At 35.7% G+C, this 18951-nt stretch overlaps 1 protein-coding gene across 4 annotated transcripts in view; it reads right to left on the reverse strand.

Annotated features, from left to right (window-relative positions):
• The window catches only part of LOC126753813 (serine/threonine-protein kinase GL21140), a 74050-nt gene that overhangs the window by 46089 nt on the left and 9010 nt on the right, over positions 1-18951 (reverse strand). The window lies entirely within an intron of this gene.

Below are 18951 nucleotides of genomic sequence, written 5' to 3' on the forward strand. Positions count from 1 at the left end.
TTCTTATTCCCCACGGTAAGTGTGGCACAAAAAGAATAAGATACATACACAGAATAAGAAACTGTATATACAAACACGCAGAGGTAAACATAATATGTAGGTTAGAAAGTGGAAAGAGGTTCCAGACAAATGTACCAGAAGTACCAATGCATACAAGAGGAAGTTAATTTTAAATTCCAAGCACATCTTAGCTTCTGTAGTGCGTTTTGCATGGGAAAAGTAACAGACAAAACCTTATTCATATACTTGTATGTATGTTTGTTTTTTCTCACATATATATACTATATACATATATGCCTAAGGTTATATATGTATATATATGTATTCTACTATTGGCGTAGACACCGCTTACATGTTATAGCCGAGTTTACAACAGCGCGTCAGTCGTTCGTCCTTTTCACTTTTTGGAGTCTGGAGTGGATGTCTTCCTCTTTCTCTGCTTCCCCCGGCGGGTACTACGTCGAATACTCTCAGAGCGGAAGTGTTTTCATCTATTCGAACGACATGACTTAGCCGGCGTAGCCTCTGTCTCTTGAAGCTGAACTATGTCAATGTCCTCGTACATCTCTTATAACGCATCGTTCCATCGACTGCGATTGCGGCCGTTAACAATGCCCAAAGGACCAAAAATCTCACAGAACTTTTCCTCGGAAACTCATAACGTCGACTCATCAGATGTTGTCATCGTCCATGCCTCTGTATCATATAGCAGGACGGGGATGATGAGTGACTTTTAGAGTTTGTGCTTTGCTCGTCGAGGACTTTTTTTCAATTGCCTACTCAGTCCGGAGTAGGACCTGTTGGCAAGAGTTACTCTGCGTTGGATTTCGTGTCTGACGTTGTTGTTGGTTGCGAGTGCTTTGATGAAAGCAGATATTTCGTCTTGTCGTCGTTCACAACAAAACCCATACGATTCGCTTCCTTATCTAGTCTGGAGAGAGCAGAACTAACGGCGCGGTTGTTGAGGCCAAAGATATCAATATCATCGGCGTTCGCCAGCAGCTGTACACTCTTATAAAAGATGGTACCTTCTCTATTTACTTCTGCAGCTCTAATTATTTTTTCTCCAAAAGTAGATTGAAAAAGTTGCACGAAAGGGAGTCGCCTTGTCTGTAACCTCGTTTGGTATCGGACGGCTTGGAGAGGTCCTTCCCGATCCGGACGGAGCTTTTGGTATTGCTCAACGCCAATTTACACAGCTTAAAAGGGTATAAAAAGATTATTATCTTGATTTTTATGGGTCAATTTGTATGGCAGTTATGTGCTATTAGCGGTTCGATCTGAAAAATTTGTTCGGAGTCGGTAACATTGTCATGAACACCACTTGCCAAATAAAAAAGTTTTCCAAAAACGTGAGTATGATCGATACATACGGCAAATTGAAAGGAAATTTTCATAATTTCATATCCTTCAAAGTAATCCCCTCGCGCTGCAAAAAACTTATGCCAACGAATCATCACAGCACATGGAAAAATCCTCCGTTGTGTTGGCCATCAGACCCTTCGTCGGTTCAGCTTTTATATCCTCAATTGAGTTAAAACGGTGTCCTCGTAGTGGTCATGTGAATTTGCTGAATAGCCAGAAGTTACACGAAGGTAAATCAAGCGAATGCGGTGGTTGGGGCACAATATTAGTTGAAAATGTACCGAAATGATCACGAATAACCAATGCAGTATGAGATCGTGCATTATCGCACTTCTTTGTTCAATAAATTCAGGCATAATAAAAATCGAAGAATTCACTTTTAGAGCCTCAATTTACCGATTCGAAAAACACGCGAAGTATACATTAAAAATTCACCTTTCGATTTGATCACAGTAGTATGTACATATATCCTATAGTGTTCGATACCGGCGGTACCAACAAATAAGCAGCTTTTTGGGGAGAAAAGGTGTATGAGAAATTTCGGATCGAAAACTCTAAATTGAGGATCTAGTTCGGGTATATGTACGCAAACAGTTCGTCGCGCTAATCATTTCTATACATCGTCACCTAAAATGCAAAATAACGTAACAACATTTCCGGAAATTTACAAGAGAAAGAATAAAACCCGTTATAAAATGGAAGATGAGTGAAACGAAATCTATATATTGGTTCAAACAGGGTTATATCTGATAGCAGAACCTAAAAATGTTGGACATATGTACATATGTACTTATATGTATGTAATTTGAAGTAGTGGATCGTAATCAATGAAACACTCAATTTCGAATTTTTTTATCATAAGTTATTTTGCATTTTAGGTGACGATGTACTTTATAGTGTCTCCGACCTTGCCTTTTGGGTGTTACAAACTTCGTGGCAAACTTATGAATTTGCTCGAGCTAAAAAACAGTTACTTCCAAGAATTTGTCTTTTTTATATATAGAATGGAATATTTTATTCAAACTTTTTATTATTCAAATGCTACATATTTTACATAGACTTTGTAAAACTTTCGAAGGAAAATATTCAAACTCGGCCTTTACGGATCAACTTGGGAATTTAGAACATCTAGAAATGTTATAGAATCAAATAAAATTATTTTTTTTGAAGCTGTGAAATCCATGTAACCCCTTTCAGCGTATAAATCAATTTAAAGACAAACAATGTCACATTTCAATTATAACGCTTGAACCTAACCTCAAAAATTGGCATCAGTTTCACTGACCACATACATACATATGTATGTACGTACGTACATATTTCCGGTTGTATATAAATTTTAAGCGAAAGGACATGGAAAAAGGAAACCAAACACGTTGACGATAAGAATGTCATGGCGGTAAAAAATAAATTACAGAGAAGTCCATTTTTACTCATCGCAAACAAAAAGAAAAGCGTAATAAAAATGTAGAAATAATAAAAATGCAGATGAAAAGAAAATAAATGCAACAAAAGAACAGTTGTTGGAGAATATACACATATTCGTGCATATGTACATAGTATGTATGTATGCGAGTGTTTTTACGACATGCATGTCACATAGCATGTAGCAATATAATGTTGATGAGATGTCACGTCTATGTTTCACACTAAATAACTCAGCATTTACCGAAAACGAATGGTTTTCAAAAAGCTTGCAATGCAATCTCATAAACCCCTTGGACACAGCGTTAGCCAGCTACTGAGAGTGGAGCGACATGCGACATTGTGGTAACATTTCCATAGACAACGCTGTGAGCATCTGCTTTTGACTGACTGAGTATTTTTATACATTACAAAAGTATACTGTATGTATGGTTTTTTGGCTTTGTAAAGACATGACAGCTGTGGCGCTAATATAAGTGCATGCTCTGCTACTCTGCCTGTCTAGCGGTGCTTTTCTTTTGTATAAAAAACATATACATACATATATAAATATATATATGTACATATAAAAATTATTGTGTACGCCAAAGCTTAAATGCTGATACTTCCTTTTTTGGTAAAACAAAAGCCGCATGAAGACAAAGCAATGCGCCAAGTGGAGTAGGTAATCCTTGCACAGGAGGTAAACGCATTGGTATGTCAATTTCTTTATCCCGTCTGGCTGCTGGACTGTCTGTCCAATGCAACTGTCTGGTGGAGCATCTGCATGATTGTCAACACAAATTGTAGATTACATTGTAGAGACGTTTGTATGTATGAATGTGTGTAGGTAATTACGTAGACATTGGCCTTGATATACATACATATTTACATACATACTGATATATACCACTGATATGCGATATACACATGGGTATCTATGGTTGAAATACTGTCGAACCTGCTGCCATAACAGTAGTCTACGTTAATATTTCTCTACTTCAGCATCTGTTAACATTTTTTCGGTTGAATGGCAACGCGCCACATGAAAGCGAAGTAATTCCTTCTTTTGGGATAGCACAAATTGAAACTGTTTGTTCTTTTCTTTAATCGAATTATTATTTGCGGTTGGTCAACCAAAAGAATGTAGATAAGCCCTACAGAAAGCGTAAATAATACTGTTTAATAGTTGGTTAATTCAATATAAGAACTGATCATCACGATTTTACCATTAAAACAACAAAGGCCGACGAGTTCAATTTTGAAATTCTGGGTTTCCAATGGTAACTTGGCTAAGGAATTGTTTAAAACGTTGCAGAAGTGTTGGAGTTAGAGATTGATATTTATCAAAAACACAAGTATTTGGGCAGTACAAAGTATTTGTCCGGGTCATCGAGCAGTTGCCTTGAGCGAGTCGTTCATCCAACTTTGCTAATGACAATAACGTCGGACAAGTTAAAGAAACAGTGCTTGAAAATCGTGGTGTTGACATCAGAGAGATGGTATGTAAATGATTCCAATATCTTTTATGGATCGACCCAACATATTTTGGTTAATGTTTTGTGTGTGAAGTGCGCTAATGCAAGACTGGTACCATAAAACGTAAATCCTTGCAAAAACGAAGTCGAAAAAAGAGGTGCTTGACAATGTAACTGAAGACCCTACAACATTACAACGAGACATGGGCTTATGAATATGACATCGAAACTGTCCAATTCCTTATTTGTTCAGAAGGCTACAAGGTTATTTTCGGAGATACAGCCGATTTTGTGACGTGGCGTCCGTGTTCACTAGAATTGTCTCCAAAACTTTAAATGCGTTTTTCTCGAAACTACTTTTTTTGAGGTGGTTGACATGATATCTCAAGTTTTACTTAACCGATTCCTTTGAAATTTGGTATATATCTTCTTTATACAATGCTCTAACGTGTCTGTGTTGGACTTTTGATTTGAAGTATATTTAAAAAATTCGAAAAGTTCGAAAAAATCGGGTCAAAAAATTTTTTTTGAAGTCGACGCCATTTTGTTATTTTTATTTTTTTTTTTTTTTTGAAAATCATCAACCCGATAACGACATCCTTACTAATGAAGAATCTTCTTGTTTTTTGCGTTTTAGATCTCTACAAGGGTTGAAATCACGTCAACCAGGACGCACCGTTTTTTTTGAAGCCCCCACTCCACCGGCCCGTATCTCGACGAATTTTGGTTTTTTTTTTTTGCAAGAATACCCCCTTAAGGCAACGTTTTCAAAGTGGTCGTGAGGACATAAATGACGATCAACATGTGGGCCAATAAAAATCCGTGATCACCGGAAATTCCATCGAAACTCTGCGTGAATTCATCAAAAATCAGCCGAAAACATCATTGAAATTCATGGATATGGATTTGAACATCTCCAAAACATCAATTTATCGCATTTTGACCGAACATTTGGGCTTACGAAAGGTGTGTGCACGGTTTGTATAATAAAGATTCGTATTAAAATAAATGAAACTGTAATTTTTTTAGTCCGGGTCAAATTTGATCAGATAGTATATTTTATATGTACACACGTATATATAGATAACAAAAATATATATAATATAAAAAAGTTAAAAACTTCAAAAATAAGTGCTGATGAGGTGGGGGGTTTCAAAAAAATTGCCAATCCGAAACCACAAAAAAAGTATTATTAATCTAGAATAATGTCAAAATGTCTGATTGTACGAAAAATTTTTACAAAATGACGACTGACTGTACCACTTTTTTGACGATTACTAATGTTTTTCAAAATAGTGAAAATTGAAATTTGGAAATAGATATGGGTAGTTCCAGATATAGACAAGTTCTTAAAGATCACGCACTCAGGTAAATCGATACAGTAGAACCTGAAAAATCGTGGCTATTGTTACGGTTTCGAGATGGTTTAAGTTTTAGTTCTGGCCGAAGCAGTTTGATTGCCGGGTCAACCAAAAACCTAACCTAACATATAAGTATCTACGAAAATAATTTGAAAATCCTCTTGTAGGAATATTCTTGAATAGTTAAGAAAATCGTATTATATCCTATCAGCGGGACGAGCTGGTATATTTAAACTTTCTATGAGTTTCCTAAGGCTAAATTGACAAATTTTATCTCAACTTTTGTGTACGTGTGGTCGATCATTATTCTTTACGCATAGGGTTTATAAGAATCAAGGTGTGTATGTGGTTTTACTTTTTTTTCAATGAATTGGAGTTTCGGTAGTCGTGACTTGCTGATTATAATATTATATTTACTCTAGATAATTCCCACTATCGATCGCATTATTGTAATACAACAATAATTAATGAAATAAGCTTTGCTTATCGTAATTGCTATAACGAATACCGTTAGCATTCCTGCCAAATAAAGAATTTGTGTTTACAATATTTTCGCAACATACATACGTATGTACATAAATAGGTAGGAATTCTTTTAAAGGTTTTGTACAGCATTACCAAAAACAATTACATATAGGTTTAATGGCAAAGTTTATCAGTACACAAACTCTGTGTGCACGTTTACATATACGTATGTATGTTTGTATATAAATATAATAATATTAAACATATAATTATACATGCCCATAGAGATAAAGGAATATTTACATACTACCATTATGGCTACTGTTCCAATGGCTCATTGGAAGTTATATCTGCATTTTACAAAATATATACATATGTACGTACTTACGTCGACTTCAAGCTATAATGAAGCCTTATTGATTAAATGTCAGCAACTAATGACTAAAAAAACTACGACAGTCACCAGTTTTAAACTTTTATAAGACCCATAATCTAAAACAATATCAGACCACAAAAACTTTTTCGTGAGAGGTGAATGCATAGAAGTTTTCCGCAGCTTCTGCCAAGTCACTATCAATCATGTGTGGCCTGGCGATGTCCTGATGACACACAATTCTTCTCTTAGTGATCAAAGCTGGTCACTTTTTGGTATTTCTTTCTTCAAACGTTCCGATTGTTGATAGGACATCATCATAGAGAATGATTCCACGCCAATCCCAGCAAACACATAGCAAAATCTGCCTCTACCATCAATCTGGGTTTGGTCACCGTATGCGCCGGCTCACCGTGATTCGACCACAACCGGTTCATTTCACATTTCATCATCGGTAAGCACCCGCTTCAGAAATAGATTGCTTTGGGTATTCCGTCAATGAAGCTTTTTGTGAAGATTTCTATTCCTTACCGATATTTTCGACAATTGGGCCTCCAGAGCACGATGCATCTTTGACCTAAAAATTGCTGGCTTCCCGCTTTGACGAATGCTCAAACAAAACTGAGTTAAGCAATCGCAAAACTGTCTGAGAATTTTTTTGTACGAAATCTTATCTTTATAATTTCCATATACTATTCTATATTTAGTTTTTGCCTTTATTAGAACTTACATTACCTAACCCACGATTGCGAAATTATTAATTGGCAGTATGCATGGGCACGGCGATAATCAATGAGTACGGCACTTGTTTATTTCAATTAGATATGGCAAATGGCAATAATAAAAATTATAAAAGTAAGCAATTTAGCTTTTTATCTATTTCCGTTATTTACCAACATGGATTTATATGTATGATTATCATTTATTTAATTTGCCATTTCAGCAACGGCAAACAAGAAATGTCATTATTGATTTCTCTTTTAAATGAACTTCGTTAAATGCAACCAGTAAATATCACGAGGAAAAAGGCAAAAAGGGCACTTTTTGCAAAAATTACAGTCCGTGACTGGTTTTAATATGTTTTTTATTTATTTTGTTTTACATTATTTCTTCTACGCCGCTCTATGCTTCGTTAACATAATTTTAGCGTCAAAGTTCAATGAATTCTTAAGCTTTTCCCTATAGTATTTCGCACTTATTCGTTGTGTTGCATCGACATTAGCCGAAAGTAGCACATAGAATGCTTGAATGAATGATTGACTGTGCTTAATGTGGATTCAGCGCGTTGTTGGCAGGCACACTCTTTTCTATTGTTCATCGGTTAACAGCAGAGTGCACGATTTTTAGTCAATCTGACTAGCGCAGTGCTTGTTATACCGTGAACAGGATATATACTTAAGTTAGCCATGAAGTTTGTTATACCTAGAAGAAAACATAGGAGACCATATAAAACTATTAGCGGAACGAGCTGAGCCGATTTAGTCTCGTCTGTCTGTATGTACTAGTTTAGTTTTTGAGATATCGATGCGAAATTTTGCAGTTGTCTTTTTCTCTCCAAGAAGTTGTTCATTGGTCGTAACCGCTGTAAGATATATGTATGTATGTAGGTGCCATACAAATTGGTCGATCAAAATCAAGTTTATACAAGACTTTTTTATTTTACAGGATATCTTTATGAAATTTGGTATGAATTATTATCTAAAATAACACTACAATCTTCGAACACAGTCTTCAGATCGGACAACTTTAGCATATAGCTATCACATTTTCATAAAATTTGGCATATAACGGGTGATGCCAGTAGAGGTACTTTTTTCAATAGCATTTTTTGCCAGATCACGCGTGAATCGTGTCAAGCCGTGATTTTATTTTTGTTCAGTATTGTTGTTTGGCATTTCATCATGGAAAGACTTATGCCTAAACAACGTTTACAAATCGTTCAACTTTATTCCGAAAATTCACGTTCTGTAAATAATGTGTTTCGCGAGTTTCGTTCAACTTATAATCTACATAATCGGCCCACTGAGCGTACCATCACCCATCTTGAAGCCCAGCATTTATTATCGGAAAATATTCGACCGAATAGACCACGTCCACGCAGTGAAGAAAATATAGCAGCCGTACCGGAGAATGCACACGAAGACCGCGGAGAGTCGATTCATCGCCGTTCGCGGCTACTCGGGCTGACGTATGGAACGACTTGGTGCATTTTAAGTCGAGATCTTAAATTTAAAGCGTACAAGCTACAGCTTGTGCAAGAACAGCTTCGCTCTACGGGCTTTTGAAAAGTTCAAAGATAATCCGACATTTTCGATACAAATTTTGTTCGGCGATGAGGCTCAATTCTGGCTCATGGATATGTAAACAAGCAAAATTGCTGCATTTGGGACGAAGAAAAGCCTGAAGAAATTCAAGAGCAGCCATTTCATCCAGAAAAAACAACGGTCTGGTGTGGTTTGTGGGCCGGTGGAATCATCGGTCCTTATTTCTTCAAAAACGATGCCGTTGAGAACATAAGGTAGCGACCGATATAGCGCCATGATAACCGACTATTTGATGCCTGAAATTGAAGCTCGTGTTCTGGGCGACATTTGATTTCGACAAGACGGCGCCACTTCCCACACATCGCATCAATCAATAGATTTATTGAGAGAACAGCAGATACTTGAGAGATGAGCAGATACTTTCACGTTTTGGTCCGGTTGATCGGCCACCAAGATGACTTTTTTCTGTGGGGAAATTTAAAACCTAAAGTCTATGCGGATTTATTGAGAGAAGACTTCGGTGAGCAGATAATTTCAGGTTTTCAGCCGGTCCATTAGCATCCAAGATCGTCTGATATCACACCGTTACATTGTTTCCTTTGGGGATATGTAAAGTCTAAAGTTTATGCGGACAATTTTGCTTCGATTCAGGCCTTGGAGCAAAATATCACGGGTGTAATTCACCAGTTAACAGCCGAAATGCTCATCGAAAATTGGACTCGGATGGATGGACGGATGAACCATCTGAGATGTAACCGCGGCCATCCTTTACATATTATTATCAAAAGCAGCGCTAAAATCTCCAACCAACTGTTTGGCTCCGATCTGTATGGCATAAAGCTGCTACTCAAATGGATCGATCTAAATCAAGATAAACATCTTTTTATATCAATTTATGCTGTAAAAAGATGCACATGTGAAGGGTATTATGCTTAGGTTTAACATTTTTTCTTGTTTTTCATTTACCTTAGTGCCAAAAGAAAAGCGCTAAAAGAAATGTGAGCAAAGTAAATGTAAATTATACCTCGGAGCAATACGCAAAAATATGTACATACATATGTACAATATACTTGAGTTATATTTATTTCTCTTTGGTCAATCCTCTGCTAAGGTAGATGATTTTTTCTTATACTTCTAGTATTTATGCTGTAAAAGCAAACGTGAGTACTTAGAATCTGAGTGCTTTGTGCGAGAAAGCACTTCAAAAATCATCGAACTCATGTTTGTGGCGACACGAATATGTAAAATATTTTTTTTCACTTTTAATTTATGCTTAGCTTAATGCAGTAGTCAAATTTTTAAAAAGGTACTGAATTTTTTTCTCAATATGCATACCTACTCATCTATAATATGTACGTAGTAACCTCAATAACTCATGAGGTGAAATTTTACAAATTCCACTTCAACAAATTTCCCAGCCAAAAGCAGAGAATGAACCAAAGGTGAAGTCTGGAAAAAAACAATCTAACGACTTTCAATATCACGTGCCAAATTCATTAAAGCCATGTTGTATCAAAATAAATGACAGTGTAGTCAGCGCATAACTCAGTGCTGAAGAAAGGTGCATATACTTAGTTAGATAACTATGCGAAAGGCAGTCAAGCACTGAGCTAATGGTTGTCATCATAACTTATTTAAGGTTGGATTTTTTTGCAGTTTGAGTACTTGAAGTTCGTATTTATATGCATATGTGTATATTTAACATATATTTTTTTGCTTGAGTAATGGAATAAAGTTGATTTAAATAGCCAATAATTTAGCCAACGTGAGAGTTAAAGTAATGAGTAGCAGCTGCTACATTTGATGCATATGAAAAAAATATAAGAGTGTGTATGTATGTATGTTTGAGTGCATACGCTGGCTATAATGAAACAACTTTTGTTCGCCAGCATGAGAAAGTTTTATTTGCATATGTAAATAATGAAAGCTTTTAATGAGTGAATATGTGACGAGAATATAAATCACTTTGAGTTATTTGCAAAAATTAAAATGAATAAAGAGATATAAACACATATTTTTAAGTTACCATTAGACAGCTTCAGACGATTTTATCGGAAAATTGCTACTGATCTTTATCAAATTAATTTCAGAGCGAAAACGTTTATGATTCTGAAACTGTAACCGTCAATCGCAGTTTCGAAGTGGTGTGTTTTGGTGGCACCAGGCCTTTTTGGAGAGTCGGGAAGAGGTCGCTGATGAAGACCGCGCTGGGAGACCTGCGACTTCGACAAACACCGACAATGTGACTCGTGTGTGCAAAGTTTTGAAGGCGACTCACCCGACTTTTTTTGTTTCCCTGTCTGAAAAGGCCGATGAAAGGCAAGCATTTTGAGACGACAGAAGGGATCCAAGCAGCATGCACCTTGGTTCTCAAGGCTATTCCTGAGAATGCCTTCCTTGACGCCTTCAGTGCTTGGAAATCGCGCTGGCAGCGCTGCATCGACGCAGAAGAAGCCTATCTTGAAAGTTTTTAAAGAATTGTAACGATTGGTTCAATAAATTTTCTTTAAATCGACCAAAAAAGTGACACAAAATATTTGGAAAATATTTTTGACATATCGCTTGGGTTTACATACCGATTACCGTAAACATCTTCACACTAGTAGGAAATTGAAATAAAATCGGTAATTTTGTTTTTGTAAAAATGTTATATACAAACATATTTTCAATTTTTTTTATTGAATTTTTATTATTTTCTAAGCATAAAGTTATGAGAATTTACATATATAGCAAGAATATAATAATTATTATTATTTTTTCTTCAAGAAAATAATTTTTACTTCAAAAAGTTTCTCCGCATTTTTTTGACAAAGAGAGTATTGATAACATTTTTGTTAAACATTAATAACAGAAAAATCTATTTACATACAAAATACTCACATTTAACAACACTAATGTATTCATATTAATGAGTATTGGTTTTTTGACATTTGAGTTATAAACGAAAGACAATCAATGTGTCATCGTATGACTTTTATGTAATAGCCAGCAAGTCAAACCACTTGTCAAGCGCATTCGTTGCTTATATTTTTGTTGTTTTTTTGCAATTTGATGCAACTGCAATGTCGTCATCTTTTGTGATGTCTGCATATACATACATATGTATGTAGCTACTCGTTTGTTTGTCTTGCACACAAGAAAATGTGGATGAGTAATATGACATTGGTGTTGTTACAAACGTGCGTGTTGGCTGAAAAGAAAATGCACCGAAAGCAAATTAAACGCACGCGTAGAAAGCTAACGCAAAATAAAAATACGACAATCATTTATGTGACGAAAGCAGCGAAAAGGTGTACCGAACGAAAAGTCAACAACACGCGTATTTTTGTAGGCCGGCACAAAAACAAAACAGACGTGGGCCAATGTAACGTATGAGCTGTCACAGGAATTTCTTAGTTTTTATTTTTCTCCTTAAGCGTAAGCCAACAATCAATGCGTATGGTGTGTGCATTCAAATGCGTTTATAATATGTGCATGACTGATAGCAATACAGGGGATGGGCAATGCAGCTCTTATATGCATATTACATAGGTTGAGTCAAACGAAACTAGTATCGAATTGACCAGTTAAAAAGAACCTTTGTACAGAGAAAATAATATAATGAAATATACTATTAATAATCCCTGTTAGGCTGTTGGGATTAAAGATTAAACTTCAAATATTTTTTAAAAATTGAAGATACAAAAAAAATTATTTTCAAATTAAAAGTAAAGAGAAGAGATAAAAAAGGAAATATTTTCATAAGCAATTAAATATAATTAAAACAAAAAGTGCTAAACTATGTTGATATTTTACTAAAAATAAATTTACGTTTTCAAAAAATACCAAAAACTACTTTTTTTTTAATTACAAACATGGGATTAAATTTTTTCATTTTTCACTCCGTCGTTTATTTTTATTTTACATTTTAAATGCGGGATTAAATTTCTCCAATCCGGTACTTGGAAGTAAAAATGTATTGTATATCCAGCATTTGGGAATAAAAATTTGAAAACTATAATCAAATAAGATTTTCGAAACTATCGAATTTAAAAATGTATTGAAAGCTTAATTAAATTATTTATTAAGGCATTATTTGCAACCCTAATTGTAACCCATAAATTCGACAATAGTTTCTTTTTTTTGCACACCCTAATGTACAAACGTACGTATGAACGTATGTGTAAGCGTATTTTACTTTTCGGACTACCTGGACTGTTCAAGCAAGTGGCGATGACTGCGTGCCGTAGGCAGCGTTACAATCAGCTGCATATTGCCTTATGTAGAAAATTAAAAAAACAAAAAGCATAAATGACTACACGTCACTTTTGATACAAAGGCATGTACATACATACATACTTATGTATGTATGTAAATACGTACATATTGTGTGTTATTTTTATATCACATTGCGTGACGAGTTTCCAAGTGATTATTTTTTATTGCACGTTTTAAATATTTTTTCTTGCTGCTTCTATGCGAGACTGTGACTGCATTCCACTGAAGTGCACTGATCTGTATTGGCGCTGGCATGAGCACCACCATTTTTTTTTTACTAATTTGCAACATGATGCAAAGCCAAATATATTTATTTATGCACATATACTTATAAATAGATACATACATATGTAGTACATATAAAGTCAGCGAATTTATGTGGGCAACGTAAGAAGCTAACGGATTGCGCTTGTCAAACAGCTGTTTGTGTTTACCTTTCGCAAGCTGTTCGTTGCGCATTCGTGAATATCGGTGCAATACTAATACATATGTAAGGCAATTCAATACACGCAGACTCCATTATATACAATTATCTACATGCACACGAGTATCCGAGTGATCGAGTTTGTGCAAATAACAGTCTTGTGTGTTGGATAATGCGTACACACATGCGATGCTTTGCCGATGCAGTAGTCCACCGCTAATTGCACTAGGAAAATTGAAAAATTCTTGTCTTCATTAGTTGGGAGAACAAATAACTCCAGTCAATTACTAGAATGCAATTTAACTAATTTTAGTTGAAATTTGTGTCAACTAAATTGTCAATTTTACGTTATAACCGTGTAAATTAAAGATATTTTCTACGATTTGCCAGATCAACTCAAAATTTTCCGAGAATATTCTCAAATATATGTACACGCGATATACATACATATCTATGATATACATACATATCTATGTATGTATGTATGTATATGCAAAAAATCGATTTCTTGACAAATAGTACTGGTCTCTAATAAATTTTTTACCGATCACGTGAATGAAATAAACGAGAGACTTTATTAACTGAGCTTCACTGTACATTATATATTATTATGAATATTCGCCAATTTGATAGCAACAATTTGCAAGTCTTTTGTATTACTCTGTTATACATTTTATCCTATCTATTAAAATCCATCCTACTTTCACTTTTCAGCAACGAAATGGTCTGCATGTTATAAATCCATATGTGTTTCTATACTTGTACGGGTAATATATTGTCTTGAGGAGTGTGTAGCGTTCCCAACTTTCGATTCCTCCTCATTTCGAAGCTAAGTATTATTTGGCTTGTTGTTTGGCCGATCCGACCAATATATTCGGAGATTGTAACGTTGTCTTGAACAATAATCCATGCCAAAATTCGTGAAGATATTTCGTCAAATAAAGAAGTTTTCCATACAAGAACTTGATTTTGATCGGTCAGTTTGTATGGTAGCTATACCGATCTGAACAATATGTTCCGAAGGTGTAGCATTGCTTTGGCCAAAAATACATGCCGAATTTTGTGCAGATATCTCGTCAAATAAAAAAGCTTTCCATACAAGGATTTGATTTTGATCGATCAGTTTGTATAGCAGCTACATACTATGCATGTACATAAGTATATGCTATAATAGTCCCATCTGAACAATGTGTTCCGAGATTGTAGCATTGTTTAGGCCAATAATGCATGCAAGATTTCCTGAAGATATACATATCATCAAATAAACAAATTTTCCATACAAGAGCTTGATTTTGATCGGTCAGTTTGTATGACAGCTAATTCCCATGGTGTTCCGATACCGACAGTTCCGACAAATGAGCACCTTCTTTGGCGAAAATAGACATGCACAAAATTTCAGATTGACATGTCAAAAATTAAGGGTATTTCACACATAAGTACATATTTTTTCTTCACTGAAAACAGAGATTTTACAATTTCAAATATTTCCATAAAATCTTCAAAATATAGAGCTTTTACAGTAACAACATTCAAAATATAATTTGGTAATGGAAAATTTATATGCGTTTTTAACTTTCTACTTCCCACAAGGTTAACAGTTAACAGCTCGTTTTACGTTCGACAAAATGACCTTATTTACGAAATGTAAAACAAGCAAGAGAAATTAATTTGCGGATTTAGAGTGAGCAAAATTTAGGTACCAGCAAAAGGGGTTAACTAAAAGAGATGACATCAAAAGCGCAAAGCAGTGAGAAATTAAGAAATTCAAACTATACAACCAAAAGACGTTGAAAAATCATAAAGCTTCAGCAAACCGAAAAATAAATAAATAAAACAGGATATATACATACATATGTATGTATGTACATATACACAAAACCTTAACCTAACGAAATAAATAAACTTTTATATGAGCACTCCTTCGCCTTCAAAGCTCACTATGAGGTTTCGCTATCAGCGTTTTGTTATAACGTCATCATCACACATCTACACGACAATCTTCAAGGCGGTGATGCGACGAACAGCTGCAGCTTTAGAAACATTGACACTGCATATTCATATTTCATTGTATGTATATTTTTTATTCGCTAACTGAAACGAATGACGCCCGCTACAGCCAGACGTCAATGAAAGTTGACAACTAGCAGGAAAAACATGATATTGGCGAATCGTTGTGGTTTTTTTGTGATAAACGAAACTTTCGTACAACATGGTTATAGCGACACGTAGCCATTGCGAATATAACGGTACAAATAACAGTTGTTGCTAATAATAAACCATATTGCCACAATACCAACAACACCAACAACAAGTTAACTGAAGACAACAATACCCACAGTGCTGACATTTGAAATCTGAGCTCAATATCATTAAAGCGGCGAGGGCGTTCAAGCTGAAGTCGGTTGATGAGCTTACTATGCGCTTGACAGTCATAACTACACACATACATAACTACACACAAATGTAGTACAATGTATGTAAGTACATATTTATATAGTATGTACATATGTGAAAATTGTTATCAAGTGATGTGCATTGTCTGATCAAATCAAAATAAGAATATGCACATTAGGGTGACCCAAAAAAAAATTAAAATATAATTTATAGTTTAAAATGCGGCCATATGCAAATCCAAGCATGTAGGGTTTTTGGGAAATTTATGCTCTAAAATCCTCATTGCAGGATATTTTTTTTGTAAAGGTACTTATTGTTTGTATAATACCTACATTAGAAAATAAAATTAAAAAATTACAAAATTACAGTGTTCTCAGGCAAAAGCAAACTTTTGCTTAAAATAAATATTCCATTTTAATTATATTTTTAATGTCTAGAAACTGATGCCCAGAGCATAATAAAATTATGGAGAGACTACTTCTCCAGCTGACGATGGAGCAGACGTTCCAATGACCAACCATGAAGAAGTTCGAATAGCATTTACCCGTCTGAAGAACAACAAAGCGGCGTTGGCCGATGGATTGCCGGCCAAGCTATTCAAATACGGCAACGAGGACTGATAAGAAGCATGCATCAGCTTCTTTGTAGAATATGGTCGGACGAAAGCATGCCCGACGATTGGAGATTAAGTTTGCTATGTGTAATCCACAAAAAGGGAGACCCCATAATCTGCGCCAACTACCGTGGGATAAGCCTCACATATAAGGTTCTATCGAGCGTATTGGTTGAAAGATTAAAGCCCACCGTCAACAAACTGATTGGATCTTATCAATGTGGTTTTAGGCCTGGAAAATCAACAACTGACCAGATATTCACCACGGTGCTGAAGAAAATTATTCGAGCTGCAGAGCTTATTCGAGCGGGTACAATCTTCTATAAGAGTGTACAGCTGCTGGCGTACGCCGACGATATTGATATCATTAGCCTCAACACCCGCGCCGTTAGTTCTGCTTTCTCCAAACTGGATAAGTAAGTGAAGCAAATGGGTCTGGTAGTGAACGAGCGCAAGACGAAATATCTCCTGCCATCAAACAAACAGTCGTCACACTCGCGACTTGACTCCCACGTCAGTGTTGACAGACATAACTTCGAAGTCGTAGATAATTGCGTCTATTTTGAAACCAGTGTTAACACAAACAACAATGTCAGCCTCTAAATCCAACTCGTATAACTTTGGCCAATAGGTGCTACTTCGGACTGAGTAGGCAATTGAGAAATAAAGTCCTCTCTCGACGAACAAAGACCAAACTCTATAAGTAACTCAGAGGCATGGACTATGACAACATGTGATTAGTCGACGTTACGAGTTTTCGAGAGAAAGGTTCTGCAGAAGATTTATGGTCATTTGCGTATTGGTAACGATGAACATCGCATTCGATGGAAAGATTAAAAGACAGCGGCTACGCTGGCTAGATCATGTTGTCCGAGCGGACGAAAACACTCCAGGTCTAAAAGTATTCGACGCAGTACCCGCCGGGGGAAGCAGAGGAAAACCTCCACTCCGTTGGAGACATCAGGTGGAGAAGGACCTGGCTGCATTTGGTATCTCGAATTAGCGCCAAATTGCGAAAAGAAGAAACGACTTTCGCGCTGTTGTAAACTTGGCTATAACCGCGTAAACGGTGTCTACGCCCTTTATTGGCGTAAGAAGAATCAGAATTTGAGCATGAAAACAGAACCAAAAAAAAAAGTTTGCTCATCGGTGTTATTTGGAATTATTTGGCTTCGAGTAATCACTTAGGCAAATATGTATGTACATATGTATGTAGTTTTGAGAAAAACGTGATTAAAACTGATGGAGCTGATTGATCTGAGCGTCCACCCGTTAGAAGACTGTAACTCAAAAAATATTTGAGATATCGATTTGTAATTTAGAGTGTATAACATCAACTTCATGTATCAATAAGTTAGATTTTTTTAGTTTTCAGTAGTAACATCACAAAAAGCAAAAAAGCATTAAACCAAGAAACAACAAAGCCAAAAGGGTATTTTATACAAAATACATATGTATGTACATATATTGAACACATAACAATAAAACTAACAGCCAAAAGGGCAAATAAATTACATTACCATAACAGCGCTATCCAAAAAACAAAGCAAAAAGCAACATGAAAACAAACAAAACCATAAAAATGCAAATTTTATAAACACACATTTAAGGCACGCGAATTACGAATTAGGACAGTGTGGCGTATGCGCAATGAACAAATACCAAAAATAATATTTGCTAGGGATACATATGCATGTAGCTACAACAATTTTCAAATATTCTTTCATAAAATGCATTCCTGTCTATATGTATATATGTAGGTATACTAATTGCACGGATATTAATTTAGTTAATGAAACGCGAATCATTTAAATTAATTTAGCAGTAAATGAATTACACAAAAATAAATTAAATACAATTTATTTGCATAAGCATACACACACATACATACATACACATGTGTGAGTGAAAGTGTGAGCGCAAATGAGTATTTGAATGCATATACATATGTACATACATACATATGTAAGTATGTATACAATGTACATTTAGTGTAGGCGGTCAAACCGACACGCCACCGCCTACAAAGCAAGAAAAACATTTAAGTCAATATGTGCCAGTGAACCCGCCACACACACACTCAACCGTTTAACAGCCCATCTGCCAAACCGTCTGTGATCTGTATCGGCTAAGCGATGCGCTGATAATGATGATCGCATTAATACTATTTAAAGTCTATTGTTGTTGCTGTGGGCACATTACATTGCTTTGGGTTTGTGTCATTATGCGGAGGATGACTTAACAACCGAATGTCCCTGTAGGAAAATGTTTAATATGAAAAGAAAGTATCAGTTCGCTGTTATAAAAAAGTGTAAGCTAGTAAGGAAGGGCTAAGTACGGGTGTAACCTAACATTTTATATTCTCCCAATTTACAACGGTCAAAGCCAAGAGTAAATTGTATTCCTTGTTGACAGTTTGGCCGGTCGGAAGGAATTCGGAGTGCACTACACCTCGATAATCGAAGAAAACTGACAACATAGTATTGATTTTTGACCTGCTTTGACGTGGTTTTTTTCGACTTTGGCTCACCTTTGTCACGATATGCGGCCGAT

Source organism: Bactrocera neohumeralis, chromosome 3 (assembly GCF_024586455.1).
Source record: "Bactrocera neohumeralis isolate Rockhampton chromosome 3, APGP_CSIRO_Bneo_wtdbg2-racon-allhic-juicebox.fasta_v2, whole genome shotgun sequence".
In the NCBI taxonomy this organism is placed as follows: domain Eukaryota; kingdom Metazoa; phylum Arthropoda; class Insecta; order Diptera; family Tephritidae; genus Bactrocera; species Bactrocera neohumeralis.